This window comes from Narcine bancroftii, chromosome 4 (assembly GCF_036971445.1).
Source record: "Narcine bancroftii isolate sNarBan1 chromosome 4, sNarBan1.hap1, whole genome shotgun sequence".
NCBI classification, from domain to species: Eukaryota; Metazoa; Chordata; class Chondrichthyes; order Torpediniformes; family Narcinidae; genus Narcine; species Narcine bancroftii.
The window spans coordinates 238011371-238026242 of record NC_091472.1 but is presented as its reverse complement, the minus strand read 5'-3'; positions in this window follow the sequence as shown (position 1 = coordinate 238026242).

Sequence of the window (14872 nt, the reverse complement as noted above, 5' to 3'; positions counted from 1 at the left end):
CCCTTCCCCCTCCCACATCTCCTCTTCATCATCCCCTCCCGCACACCTTTTTTAAAAATTCAGGCACCTACCTAGTTTTTACTCATAAATTTGTGAAGGGTTCTGGCCCGAAACATTGGTTATCCTTTACTTCCGAAGCATGCTATGTGACCTATTGAGTTGTTCCAGCATTTTTGTGTATTGGTCTACAATCCCAGGGGTCTGCAGACTTGCCTATTTAATAACATTAGCCTCCAGTCTTTTGGTACCTTACCTGTGATAAGGGAGACACAAAAATATCTGTTAGGGTCTCAGCAAACTCTTCCCTTGCTTCCCTTATTAACTTTTCTTTTCCTCAAAACTGCCAACACTTCCTCTTTTGTAATATCAATACATTTCAGGACATCACTCTTCTTTCCTGCATTGCCCAGCTTCCATGCAGCTCTCCGCAGTCAGTACAGTAGGTGAATGAGATGGAGAGTTGCTCTAAAACCACTAGGTGGCGGAGTGCACCAGCAAATAGAACTAATGTCTAACAACTCCAGCGATCTGGGTCCAAGAATGACCTTGGGTCTCCTTTGTGTGCAGTTGGCACTTTCTCCCTTGGAATGTATGGGTTTCCTTCAGGTGCACCAGTTTCCATTCACATAATGAGAATGTGTGGCTTGGTAAGTTAATAGGCTACAGTGAATTCGGATCACCTCGAAAACAGCAATTCATACAGCTCTTCATCGATTACAGCTCGTCCTTTAATACCATTATTCTCTCAGTACTGGTCAAGAAACTACAAACTCTAGGCCTCTGTTCCCCACTCTGCCACTGGATCCTTGACTTTCTCATCAGAAGACCACAGTCAGTACAAATTAGAAACAACATCTCCTCCTCACTGATTATCAACACAGGCACACCCCAAGGATGCGGGCTTAGCCCACTCCTCTTCATTATAAACCCATGACTATGTGGCCAGGCACAATTCCAATGCTATCTACAAGTTTGCCAATGACACCACATTTGTCGATAGAATCACAAACAGCAATGAGGAAGTGTACTGGAGGAAGATAGATCTGCTTGTTGAACGGTGTAACAACAACAACCTTGCGCTCAATGTTAGTAAAACCAAGGAGATGATTGTGGACTTCAGAAGGAAGTCAGGGGAACACAACCCAGTCCTCATCGAGGGCTTAGTAGTGGAAAGGGTCAAGAACTTCAAATTCTTGGGTGTCAACATCTCCGAGGATCTGTCCTGGAGCTTTCATGTTGATGCAATCACAAAGAAGGCTCGCCAGCGGCTATACTTTGTGAGGTGTCTGAGGTGATTCGATATATCACTGAAAACTCTCAAAAACCTTTACAGTGTACTGTGGAGAGCATTCTGGCTGGTTGCATCACTGCCTGGTATGGAGGCACTAACTCTCAGGATAAGAATAAACTCAAGAAGGTTGTTAACTCGGCCTGCAACATCACAGGTACCAGGCTTCACTCCATCAAGGACATCTATATGAGGCGGTGTCTTAAAATAGCAGCCTCTATCCTCAAAGACCCCCACCACCCAGGCCATGCCCTCTTCACTCTGCTACCATTGGGATAAAGGTACAGGAGCCTAAAGACAACCACTCAGTGGCACAAGGATGGCTTCTTCCCCACTGCCATCAGATCCCTGAATAATCAATGAACCAAAGACAGTGCTTTACTTTTTGTGCTCTACTATATTTTTTTTAACAGTAACTTTATAAGATCGTTAGAATATGAATGTTTACACTATGACGCTGCCACAAAACACCAAATTTCACAATGTTCTTGACAATAAATTCTAATTCTGAATACCCCACTCTGTGCAGGTGAATATTAGAATCTGCGAGTGTTGATGGGAATGTGGAGAGAACAAAATGGGTGAGGGAAGGATCAATCCCATCTGCCTGCACATTGCCCGCCTTTTCATTTGTCTGTTTTAATGCCTCAAACATTTCTGCTTCCATCACCTCCCCTGACAGTCTGTTCCAGACTGTAACAATGGCAAATCTCCTTTAATCTTAAAGGTATGCCCTTTAGTTTTTGATATTTTCTCCATGGGAAAATGACTCAATCCACCTTACCTATGTCTCTTATCATTTGATGTACATCTATCAGGTCACCAATCAGTCTCTTACACTCCAGGGAAAATAACCCAAGTTTGTCATAAGAACAGAATGGACTAAGAACTAATATTCTTCAATCCAGGCAACATATTAGCAATGACTATATAAAACTTTGTTCAGGCTGCACTTGGAATATTGCGTGCTATTCTGGCCGTCCATTACAGGAAGGATGTGGAGGCTTTGAAAATCGTGCAGAAGAGGTTTATCAAGGTATTGCATGGTTTAGAAGGTATGAGTTATGGGGGAGAGATTGGTCAATCTTGAGTAATTTTTTTCTGGAGTACTGGAGGCTGAGAACAACTGAAAGAGGTATACAAAATCTGGGAGGCATTGATATGGTGGACAATCAATATATTTTCCCCAGAGGAAAAGGTCACACACTGAAGGACACGTGTTAAAATGAGGGGAAAAGAGTTTAAGGAAGATGTGTGGGGAAAATACTTTGCACAGAGAGTGGTTGGTGCCTGAAACGGGCTGTTAGGAGTAGTGAATGGAAGCGATAGTATGTTTATGATGGGGACAGGGGGTTATCTATTAGATGCAAATAGCAGAGCTTTTGCTTAATTTGCACTATGTTCGATGCAGACATGTGGGCCAAAGGGCCTGTTCCTTTGCTGTCCTATTCCATTTTCTATGTTCTGTGATAGCACTTACATCTATTGGCATGAAGTGCTATGAGCGGTTGGATATGGAAAAAATCAATTCCTGCTTCATGAAGGTCCTGGACCCCCTTCAATATGCCTATTATCACAACATGTCAACATCAGAAACTATCTTACAGGCTCTTCTGGCTTGTTAGATCACCTAGATCTCAAGGACACCTAAGTCAGGTTGTCATTCACTGATTGCAGCTCGACATTTAACAGCATTACAGCAGCAAAACTAATAATCAAACACAGTGATCTGGGACTGTTCATCCCTCTGCGACTGGATCCTCAACTTCCTCATTGTTAGAGGCAACACAGTGTGGACTGGCAAAAATTACCATCTAATCGCTAACTACAACTGTGAATGGTTATTTATCTATTCGATGATATTTATTTGATTTCTTTCTGTCTCAGCATATTGTGGTATTAAATTTTTACTATTGTAGTTGGCGTATCTTGCTTATCTTGGAGAATTTGTATATCATTCTTACGTATTTCTCAATAAACTCACATTGACATTGAAGCTCTTCTACACTCTCACCAAAGCCTGGACATTCATTCTGCAATATGGCATCTTGAACTGCACAACTCCCAAAGTGGCCCAATGTAAGTTTTATGCAGCCTTAACATCATTTGCCAACTTTCCCTGATTGAACATTTTTTTCTTCAAGTTTATTAACATGTACCAAAAAAAATACAGTGATAGTTGTTTTGTGAGACCAGTTAGTCATCTCATACATAGTACAATAAGTAAGACACAGTGCAAAATTAATGAGAGATAGAGAGACAGAGAGAGAAATATCAGTTGGTATAGAGCAATGGTTCCCAACCTTTTACTTCCCACTCACATACCACTTTAAGTATTCCCTATGCCATAAGTGTTCTGTGATTAGTAAGGGATTGCTTAAGGTGGTATGTAAGTAGGAAGGGAAGATTGAGAATCACTGCTCTAGATCCAATTATTACTGAAATATTTTGCTTGAGAAAATTTGTCATTGGCCCATTTCCTTTGGAGTTCTGAAACCGTGCACATAACAAGTCAATTTGGAATGATTAAAACAGTGGTTTTCGAACTTTTTCTTTCCACTCACATACCACCTTAAGCAATCCCTTATTAATCACAGAACACTTATGGCAAAGGGAATACTTAAAGTGGTATGTGAGTGGAAAGTAAAAAGTTGGGAACCACTGGTATAGGGCAAAGACAACATAATTTTACTATTGTGAGGTTTGTTCAGGCATCGGACAATATCACGAAAGAAACCGTCCTTGAATCTGGTGGTGAGTAATTTCATTCTTGTGAATCTACTTCCTTTTTTAATTAATTTTTATTTAATACTTCACTGTGAACCACTTTAGTAACAATATGTACAAATATACAGCATTAAAATATACATAGTGACATTTTCCTTTTTTCCCTCCCCTATAATTAAAGCAAGAAATGAAAGAAAAAAAGAAGAAATAAATAAACAATAGAAGAACACAAAAGAGAAGAAAAAGAAAATGAAATTGAAATCGTGTCATCCAATATTTCATATTTTAACTCTTTTCATAATTGTAATATCACATCAAGAGATGGAGATATGAAATTGGCGGTTTCTAATATACTCTATGTATGGTTCCCAAATTTATTCAAATAAAGTATATTTGTCTCTTAGATTATAGGTCATTTTTTCTAATGGAATACACGTTCATTTCTATGTACCATTGTTGTATTTTTAAGGTTGCTTCCATTTTCCAAGTTAACATTATGCACTTTTTTGCTGCAATCATATAAATCTTTTTTGAGCCTCGTCTAATTTTAGACCAAATTCTTTATCTTTTATGTTGTTTAACCAGAAAATTTTGGGTCTTTCGGTATCCTAGTTTGTGTAATTCCATTTAATATTAGGTTTAAATCCTCTCAAAATTTTTTCACTTTTTTACATGTCCAAATTGAATGTATTGTTCCAATTTTTTGTTTACAACAGAAGCATTTGTCCGATACTGTTGGATTACATTCTTTTAACTCTCTATGTAGCCAATTATATTGCATCATATGAAACTGAGTATTTATTGTATTAATCATGGTCCCTGTGCATAGTTCCTTCCATGTTTCATTCTTTATTTGTATATTTAAGTCTTTTTCCTAACTTTGTTTGGGTTCATATATTGCTTCATCCTTGTTTTGCAATTTGCTATACATGTTTGTTATAATTTTTTTTCACTATTGCAGTGTCTGTAATTAAGTATTCATAGCTCTGCTCTCATGTAATCTTAGACTAGCTCTCAACTTTTCTTTTAAATAAGTTTTCAACTGATAATATGAAAATATTTATTTTTTAATTGTTCAAATGTCAATAAATTATTTCCCAAAAACCAATCTTTTATTCTTTTAATTCCTTTTCTATCCCATTCCTTAAAAAAATAAATTGTCTATTGTAAAAGCAATTAAAGGGTTTTGTCTTAGTAATATTTTTAGTATTTGATAATTTATCATCTTTCACTCCAGATGTATTTTCTTCCATACTTTTAGTATATGATGTAGTATTGGTAGATTATTATGTTGCACCAGTTTCTCAACCCATTTAGAAAGTATATGTTCTGGTACCTTTTCTTCTAATTTATATAGTTCTATCTTGAACCAATCTGGTTTTTCTCCCATCTATTAAAATTCTGATAGACATCTTAACTGTGCCTCCCTGTAAGTTTTTGAAATTTGGTAGCTCCAATCCTTCTTGTTTATGCACCCATGTTAATTTTTCCAAAGCCACTCTTGGATTTTTTACACTTCCATAAACTCTTTCTTATTAATTTATTTAATTTCATTTAAAAAATTATCCTGTCTGGGGAATTGGTAGTGCTTGGAACAGATATTGTAGCCTTGGAAATACATTCATCTTGATGTAGTTTACTCTCCCTATTAAAGTTAATGGTAAATCTTTCAATTTCTCGAAGTCTTCTTGTATTTTTTCATTAACAGTTGGTAATTTAATTTATACAAATGATTTCAATTATTATCTATCCTGATACCTAGGTAATATATGGCCTGTGATTTCCATTTAAAAGGGGATTCCCTTTTACATTTTGTATAATCGACTTTATTCATTGGCATCACTTCACTTTTATCAATGTTAACCTTGTATCATGATATCACCCCATATTCTTTCAATTTTGTATATAATCTTTTTATTGATTTATTTGGGTCTATTAAATGTACTATAATACCATCTGCAAATAAGATCATTTTAAATTCTTCCTCTTTTACTTTTATTCCCTTTATCTTAGGTTCTTTTCTTATCAGCTCTGCCAATGATCTATAGCCAAACCAAACAGGGATGGTGATAATGGGCATCCCTGTCTTGTTGACCTACTCATTTTAAAGTGGTCTGAAACATAACCATTTGATACCACTTTTGCCATTATACAATGCTCTAATCCAATTAATAATTTTTTCCATTAATTTGAATTTCTGTAGTACTTTAAACAGATAATTCTATTCCACCCTATCAAAAGCTTTCTCTGCATCTAGATCTACTGCCACAGTTGGTGTTTTATTTATTTGTGCTGAATGGATTAAATTAATAAATTTACAGACATTATCTGCCACTCTTCTATTTTTAACAAATCCTGTCTGATCTAGCATCACTAATTTCGGTACACAGTCTGTTAATTTATTTGCTCGTAATTTTGCCATTAATTTGTAATTGGTATTTAGTAAAGATATTGGTCTATATAAAGTCAGTAACAACAGGTCTTTTCCTGCTTTTGGAATTACACTGTAATTATTACTGTTTTACATGAGTTAGGCAAATTCTGGGTCTCTTTCACCTGTTTCATTACCTCTAAGAAGGGCAGAATTAATAGATTATTGAATACCTTATAAAACTCTGTAGAGAATCCATCTTCACCTGGCGCTTTACTATTTAACAATGTTATTAGTGTATCATATATTTCTTTCTTGTCAGGGGTTTTAATCATTTATTTTGATCTTCCAATTGTAATTGGGGCAATTCAATTTTTGACAAAAATTCTTTTAATTTGTCGTTCTTCACTGGGTTTTAGGTTTGACACAGTTATTTATAATTTTTTTTAAAATTCCCATTAATCTCTAATGAGTTATATGAAATCTGTTTATCCTCCTTCTTTGTTGCTATGATAGGTCTTGCTGTTTGCTCTGTTTTTCATTGCCAAGCCAATATTTTGTGGGTTTTTCTCTTCTAATTCATAATATCTTTGCTTTGTTTTCATAGTGTTTTTTCTCCACTTTGTATGTTTGCAATGTGTCATATTTTAATTTTTTTCTCTGTCAATTCTCTCTTTTTCTCTATATCTTCCCTTCTCATTAAATCTTTTTCTATAGTTACTATCTCTTTTTCCAACTGTTCTATTTCCCCGATCATATTATTTTAAAATCTTGATCATGTAACTAATTATTTTTCTCCTATTAAAAGCCTTGATTGTGTCCTGTAATATAAATTTGTCTGTTACCGAATTCGCATTTGTCTTGAAATATATTTTAATTTGCTGTTCTATGTATTCCTGAAAGTCTTGCCTTTTTAACAATATAGGATTTAGCCTCCATCTATATGTTTTCGGCAGAATATCCTCTAAAACAATTGTCAATAACAAGAGTGAGTGGTCTGATAAAAGTCCTGCCTTCTATTCGGTCTTGTGAACTCTCCCTTGAATCTGAGCCAACAACAAGAACATATCAGTCCTTGAATAGGTTTTATGTCAGTTTGAATAATATGAATAATCTCTTTCTTATGAATGTTGCTTTCTCCATATATGAACTAATTTAGTGGCAAACAGTGCGGTATTGTGATCCGCCACCATCAGTTCACAGACGAACCTGACACATCACGGGCTAGCAGTGCTGGGCACCAAAGTACAGTGAGTGGATCAGATAAAGCCCCTGCCTAAAGGCACAGGGCGCTAATGGCTCATATCAGCTGTTCACTAACGAGCTCATTAACAGGCAGGGAATAAAAGGTCTGTGTATGTCTGCAATAAACCAATCTTGAGGTGACTACCTTTGTGTGTGTTTGCCTTTATTTAGTAGCATCTACTGTAATAGCTGTCACATTTGTGGCCTGAAATGTGAAGTTAATAAAACATTAAACACAAGTCTTATCAGGTAAACTTCTCCATAGTCTTTTTATTTTCCCGTTTCCTTTGTTCTCCTGCCTGTGTTCTTATCTCTCTCTCATACCACGTGACTTCCGGTACATCTCATACATATTCATTATCATGACATCCCTCCTTTAATCAGAAATAAACTTTACCTTCACTTACCAATATCCATCGGAAACTTACAAACATCGTAACTAATGGTAATACTATAACTCAACTACATAAAATTTACTTCCTACAGCATTCATACATGCACTTTATGATATAAGATTAAAATACTGTCCCAAAGTTCTTATTAAAACTATGGCACAAAGTCTTCGTATCGTTTGGGCACTTTCCGGTTTCATTTCGGCCTGCCTGCGATATTGTCGTCGCTTCTCGGTTGTTCACTCTCAGCGTCGGAAATACTGCTCGCCACGGCTTCGAGTGTTTCTGGCGCTCTAGTCACTTCATCAGGAGTGCTGGTAACTGCCTCTGGAACATCATCAGGTCTCTCAGTTTCAGCATCTCGTATTGGTCTTTCAACCTCTTCGCTCGATGTACCTCTGGACTGGTACCTTTTTACACCAGATACATTTCTCTTATACAGGACTCCAGTCGGAGACTTGACTGTCACCATACTGCCACTTCTGGATACGACAGTATAGGGTTGATGGTAATAAGGTGTGTCTAGCTTACCACCAGTTTCATGCCTCACTAGAACATTATCTCCTGGCATGATGTCTGAATACTTGGCTCCATGTTTCGAATCTGTGTACAGCTTTGCTGCACCTTTCTTTTCAGCATCGTGGTCCCTCATCTCCTGGTCGTCTCGGATTTCCTTTATTTCTGGCATTTTTGTGCGTATTTTTCTCCCAAAAAATGCTTCTGCAGGACTTTTTCCAGTGGTTGCATGAGGCGTTGCTCGATAGACAGCCACATAAGATAGCAATGCTTCTCGCCAATTTTGTCCTTCTGCGTGTGCAATCCTCAATCGTTTTTCAATGGACTGATTTTGTCTCTCTACTTCTCCATTGGCTTGCGGCCATTTCGGAGTTACTTTATGATGGTGGATACCTGTGGTCCTCGTACTCTGCAAATGTCTCTGAAATGAATTGTGGACCATTGTCAGAGTATAATGTAACAGGTAATCCATATCTTGCGAATATCTCTGCTAACGCTTGTATTGTTTTTTCAGTGGTTGTGGACTTCAACACCACGTACTCATAGTATCTGCTGTAGTAATCTATCACTACCATAATTGATTCACCCGTCGGTAAAGGTCCAAGAAAATCAACAGCTACGTCGATCCATGGTCCTGTCGGAAGTTGCGTGCTCCGGATCGGTTCTGGAGGATTACTCCTACTTGTGATTTGACATCCGTGACAAGTTTTAACAAATTTCTCTGCGTCTTTATCACAACCTGGCCACCATACCTTGGTTCTGAGGTTTTGCTTGGTACCAACAATACCTAGGTGTCCTTCATGTGCTAAGGATACGATCTTCAGTCTCAATCTTTGCTGTATCACCAGTCTGCAACCTCTCAATACACACTGTCCGATGCAACAAAGTTCATCTCTAATGGGAATGTAAGCCTTGTGAGTACACTTGTCCCATTGTCCACTCTGTATGCATTCTCTTACTTCCATGAGTTCTGGATCACGTTCGGATTCTCTCTCGACTTCCTTCGTAGTCACAGCTTTCGGTGTCGACTGAATAGCTATGAAGCGTACAAAGCTCTCTGTATTCTGTTCCCAATTCTGACTTGGATTGTGGACCACCAACCTTCACCAATCTGGACAGCGGATCAGCAATGTTTGCTTTCCCTGCAATGTGGATTACTTTATATTTGTAGGGTTGTAGTCTGAGTACCCATCTCTCTATTCTGGCACATGGTTTGGATCTAGGTGCATAGATCACCTCTAATGGCTTATGATCTGTCACGAGTTCAAATTCAATGCCGCATAAATATGCATGGAACCTCTCACAGGCCCATAGAAGTCCGAGTGCTTCTTTCTCTGTCTGAGAGTATCTTCTTTCCACATCTGATAACGATCTGCTGGCATAGGCAATGATTCTTGGTCCTCCATCATGCATCTGGACCAACACTGCTCCTAAACCAACCGGGCTGGCATCCGCTATGACTTTGGTTGATGCCGCCGTATCATAATATCCAAGAGTTTTTGCATCTGTCAGGCTTTGCTTCAGTGCTGTGAACGCTTTCTTCTGCTCAGATCCAAAATGAAATGGTACACCTTTCCTGGTTAGTTTTCTTAGTGGTTCTGCCACTGTAGCAAAATTAGGAATGAACTTTGCACAAAAATTGACCAATCCTAGGAAACTCCTCACCTCTGTTGCGTTCTGAGGTGCACGTGCCTCTGCAATAGTTTTCCCTTGGCCTCTGCAGGGTTTAGTCCTTTCCGTGTAAGTCTGTGACCCATGAAGTCCATTTCTGACACACCGAACTGACACTTGTTTCCATTCACGGTAAGGCCTGCCTCATGTAGTCTAGATAGTACACACCTCAACCGTTTGTCATGCTCTTCCTTCATTGGTGCATGGACTATGATGTCGTCAGAAATGTTTGCAACTCCAGGAATGCTTTGAATCACTCGATGGATTTCATACTGGTAGATCTCCGAAGCTGCATTAATTCCAAATGATAGTCTCTTGTAACGATACAATCCACAGTGAGTCACAAATGTAGTTACATCTCGGGAACCTGGATCCAGCTCTAATTGATGATAGCCCCATTTTAGATCAATTTTTGAGAATACCTTGCTGGTAGTTAGTTCTTGAAGTATTTCCTCCACCGTTGGTATAGGGTGTCGTTCTCTAATTATACTTCATTGGCCATTCTCATGTCAACACATAGTCTTATGTCACCTTTTGGTTTGGGCACAATCATTACTGGGCTGACCCATTGTGTCGAATGTTCCACCAGTTCAATAATGTCTTGTTCGATCAATTCTTTAATTTTGGCTTCGACTTTCCCACGAAGTTCAAACGGAGTTCGGCGCATTGGTTGTGCCTTGGGTTTGACCGTTTCATCTACCGCTAGCTTCAATTGTCGACCTTTCAGCTTTTCTACTCCTTGGAAGACTGCGGGGAATTCTTGCTTCATATCCTCGTATGACTGAATTGAATTGACACAAGCTCCAATATGAAGTATTGCCAGGTCTTGCGCTGTGCTTCTACTCAGCAATGGTTCTCCCCTCTCTTTTATGACCATAAGCTCTGCTTCGGTGTACTTATCTCCAGCTTCAACAGTTGCAGTAAAACATCCAATGGTCTGCAATGGCTTGGTTGCTGTGTATGGATACAGTTTCTTGGAACACTTCTTTGAGGTACAGATGATCTTTTTCCTTTTCAACTTCTCCCATAAATGTCGATCAATCACATTACTGTCACTGCCTGAGTCAACAATGACCTGAACTGTCACTCCACCAATGATCACTGGGACCTTCTCATGATGTACTTCATTCAACGTAAATTGGTAACAACTCTGTTCCTCCTGGGTATCATCATCGTCACCGTCTATCTGGCGAATGGTATCTTTCTTTCCAGGATACTTTCCTTTCCCCCAGGCTTTGCCTTTGGAAGTTGTACTCTTCCTCTTCTGGTCTGCATTGGACTTTCTTTTGCACTTCTTTGCAAAATGGTCCTTACCTCCACACTTTCTGCAAACTTTGCCTTTGGCCGGGCAATACGGGTCTTTTCCAAAGTGACCTCGGTTTCCACATCGATACCACTCCACGTCCTGTGTCGACGTATATCTTGGCTGATTATGGCGATGTGAAAGCCTCTTAATTTGCTGGCTTGAGTTGTCTTTCAGGGTCATGGTATGAAATTGCCCTTCAACAGCCTCTAATGCAGCAGCAATGGTTAAAGCATCGGTGAGTTCCAACTCACTCCCTCTTTCCAGTAGACGTCTTCTGAGTTTATCTGATCTGCAGTGCTGTACGACTTGATCCAGTAATTGGTTGTCCAAATCAGCTGGCATGTAATTGCATCCAACAGCTAGCTGGCGTAGTCTCGTCACGTACTGAGCAATTGTCTGGCCATCTTCTTGTCTCGTTCTCCGAAACAAATGGCGTTGAAATGTAGCATTCGGTGTCACTACGTAGTGTGCATTTAATGCATCTACTGCTTTCCGGTACTCATCCTTTCTTCCAGTATTCAAAAGTGTCTTAAATGTTTCCCGAACTGCAGGTCCAGCAGTGAAAAGAAGTAACGCCCTCCTCTGCGCTTTTTGTTTAACTGTACCGGTATCTAGAAATAGGCCACGACTGTCGGCGTAGGATTCAAATTCTTCCAGCCATGCAGTCCACTTCACACTTACAGTACTTGCATCACCCGTTGGGTCAAAATGAGCAATTCCACTATGTGTTAGAAAGTCACTGTCTGCACCAGCCATGAGGAAATATTCCAGCCCCAAAAGTATTGAGTCACAGAGAAAATTCTTATCACCTTGAAGTTGTCTGAAATCCTCCGTAATCTTGTTTAGTCTTTAATTTTCTTCAAGCTTCTTTCATCCTTGTCGCCAATGTCACATTTGTGGCCCGAAATGTGAAGTTAATAAAACATTAAACACAAGTCTTATCAGGTAAACTTCTCCGTAGTCTTTTTATTTTCCCGTTTCCTTTGTTCTCCTGCCTGTGTTCTTATCTCTCTCTCATACCACGCGACTTCCGGTACATCTCATACATATTCATTATCATGACAATAACCACTACACTATCTTCATATCATGCATTGAGTTCAATGTAAATTTAGCTGCTTTATGTTTTATAATAGTCTTCCTGGTTTTATCTATTGAGGGGTCAATGTTAAAATTAAAATTCCCCCCCAAGTAAAATGTGTCCCTGTGTATCTGCTATCTTTAAAAAAATGTCCTGCATAAATTTCTGTTCATCTTCATTAGATGCATAAATGTTCAACAAGTTCCAAAATTCTGAATAAATCATCATTATGTAGTTACCTGTTGGGTCTGTTATTATTTTATTTATCTTAATTGGCAGATTCTTATTAACTAATATAGCAACTCCCCTGGGTTTTGAATTGTACGATGATGCCACTATGTGACCTTCCCAGTCTCTCTTCAGTTTACAATGTTCTAACTTGGTTAAATGCGTTTCTTGTATAAATGCTATGTCTATTTTCTCTTTTTTAAAGTCATGTCAGTAACTTTTTTCTCTTAATTTGGTTGTGAATTCCATTAATATTAATAGTCCAATAGTTCAATTTATTAATTTTACCCATCCATTTTCACCTTTATCCCACCTCTTCAACCCCATCCATCTCCCTTCTTCCAAATTTACCTTTATATTGTTCTTACTCTTTACTATACACGATGACAGAACTAGTAGGAAAATAACAAAAATTATAAGAAAACTAAAGAATAATATTAAAGAAAACAATATTAAATCCCCCTTCACTGAGTTGCCCTCACCACCTCGCAAGACAACCACAACTCCCTTTTTTACATGGGTTGTGGTATATACTGTAAATGTCAACAGATTTCGCAGTGGACAAACCCTCCCCCCTACCTAGCCCCCTCAGAGAATCACTATATATTATTCTTAAAAATATAACAAAGCCTTTTTTAAAACCTTTTTTTCTTAAACATCTGTAATCAAACTATTAATATTCCAACTTAGTTATATACATCATCTTGACAGTCTTTTTATTATTTTCTTTACTCCTCTATTTATTGCTTATTTGGTAATTGGTCTGCAAAGTGATGAACTTCTTCTGGATCTGAAAACAGTCTATTTTGCCCACCAGGGATGAAGATCTTCAACACTGCTGGATGCCGTAACACAAAGTTATAACATTTTTTCCATAGTACAATTTTTGCTAAATTAAACTCCTTTCGCTTCTTTAAAAGTTTAAAGCTTATACCTGGATATTTTTTTCCCCATTTGTATTCCAATGGTTCTTTATTTCCTTTCACTCTTTTCATTCCCAGTTCCAATATTTTCTCTCGTTGTATATCGTAATAATTTTATTAGTATGGACCGCGGTTTCTGATGTGGCTGTGGGTTTGGTGCCAGTACTCTGTGGGCTCTTTCAATTTCTATTTCTTCTTGGAGTTCTTCCACTCCCAAGATCTGTAGGATCCATCTTTTTATAAATCCTTTTATTGCTGCCCTTTCTTCACCTTCTTTCACACCCACTATTTTTATATTATTATGTCAGCTGAAATTCTCTAAAATGTCAATTTTTTGGACTAAGAAGTCATCTGTCTTTTTAATCTCCTTATCTCTACCTTCCAATTTTTCTCTTAACTTATTCACCTCCATTTCCACTCCTATCCCTCTGTCTTCCACTTCAGCACTTAGCTTTCTCATTTCTGCCATAGCATTCTCCATTCTTTGCATTTTTACATCTGTCTCTTGATGGTTTTTTTAATAGTACTGAACTCAGCCATTATTGTTTCCATTAGAATTTTATTCGACTGTCAAAGTATTCCTTATCTACAATCTATGTCTGTATTTTACCTTGTATTTTTTCTTGTATGTCTTTATCTTCCTCTTGATCTTCTTTCTCTTGCTCCATTTCTTGGCTCCGTGTTGATCCTACTTCTAGTGTTGTCTTCTTCGTGGCTTTTCCCATTACCGAGTCCGCATATTGTTGTCAGTGTCTGTTCCCTTCAGTGTCTTCTTTGGAATGTGTATCGTGCATGCACGACTCCTTCCACATGTGCGCTGGCATTTAATTTTCTGGCTCCTCAAGCTAGCGTTCCAGCCTGCCCCGGGGGATGTCACCACCGAGCTGCCCGCCTACAGGCGTCCTCTTTGTTCACGGACTCTGGTAAGGCCTTCCTCTTTTTTTTCTGGCAATTTCTTCATCTCTTCTTTGTTTGTCGTTGTAGTCTTTTCCTTTTTTGGAGCCTCTTCAGGTTCTTCTTATACTTTTTATCTTGCAACTTTTTTATGTTTTATTTCTCTGCCTGTTTTTCTAACTTTTCTTTCAACTTTCTCTGGGGAGGGCTGGTTTTCCCTAACCACCCTG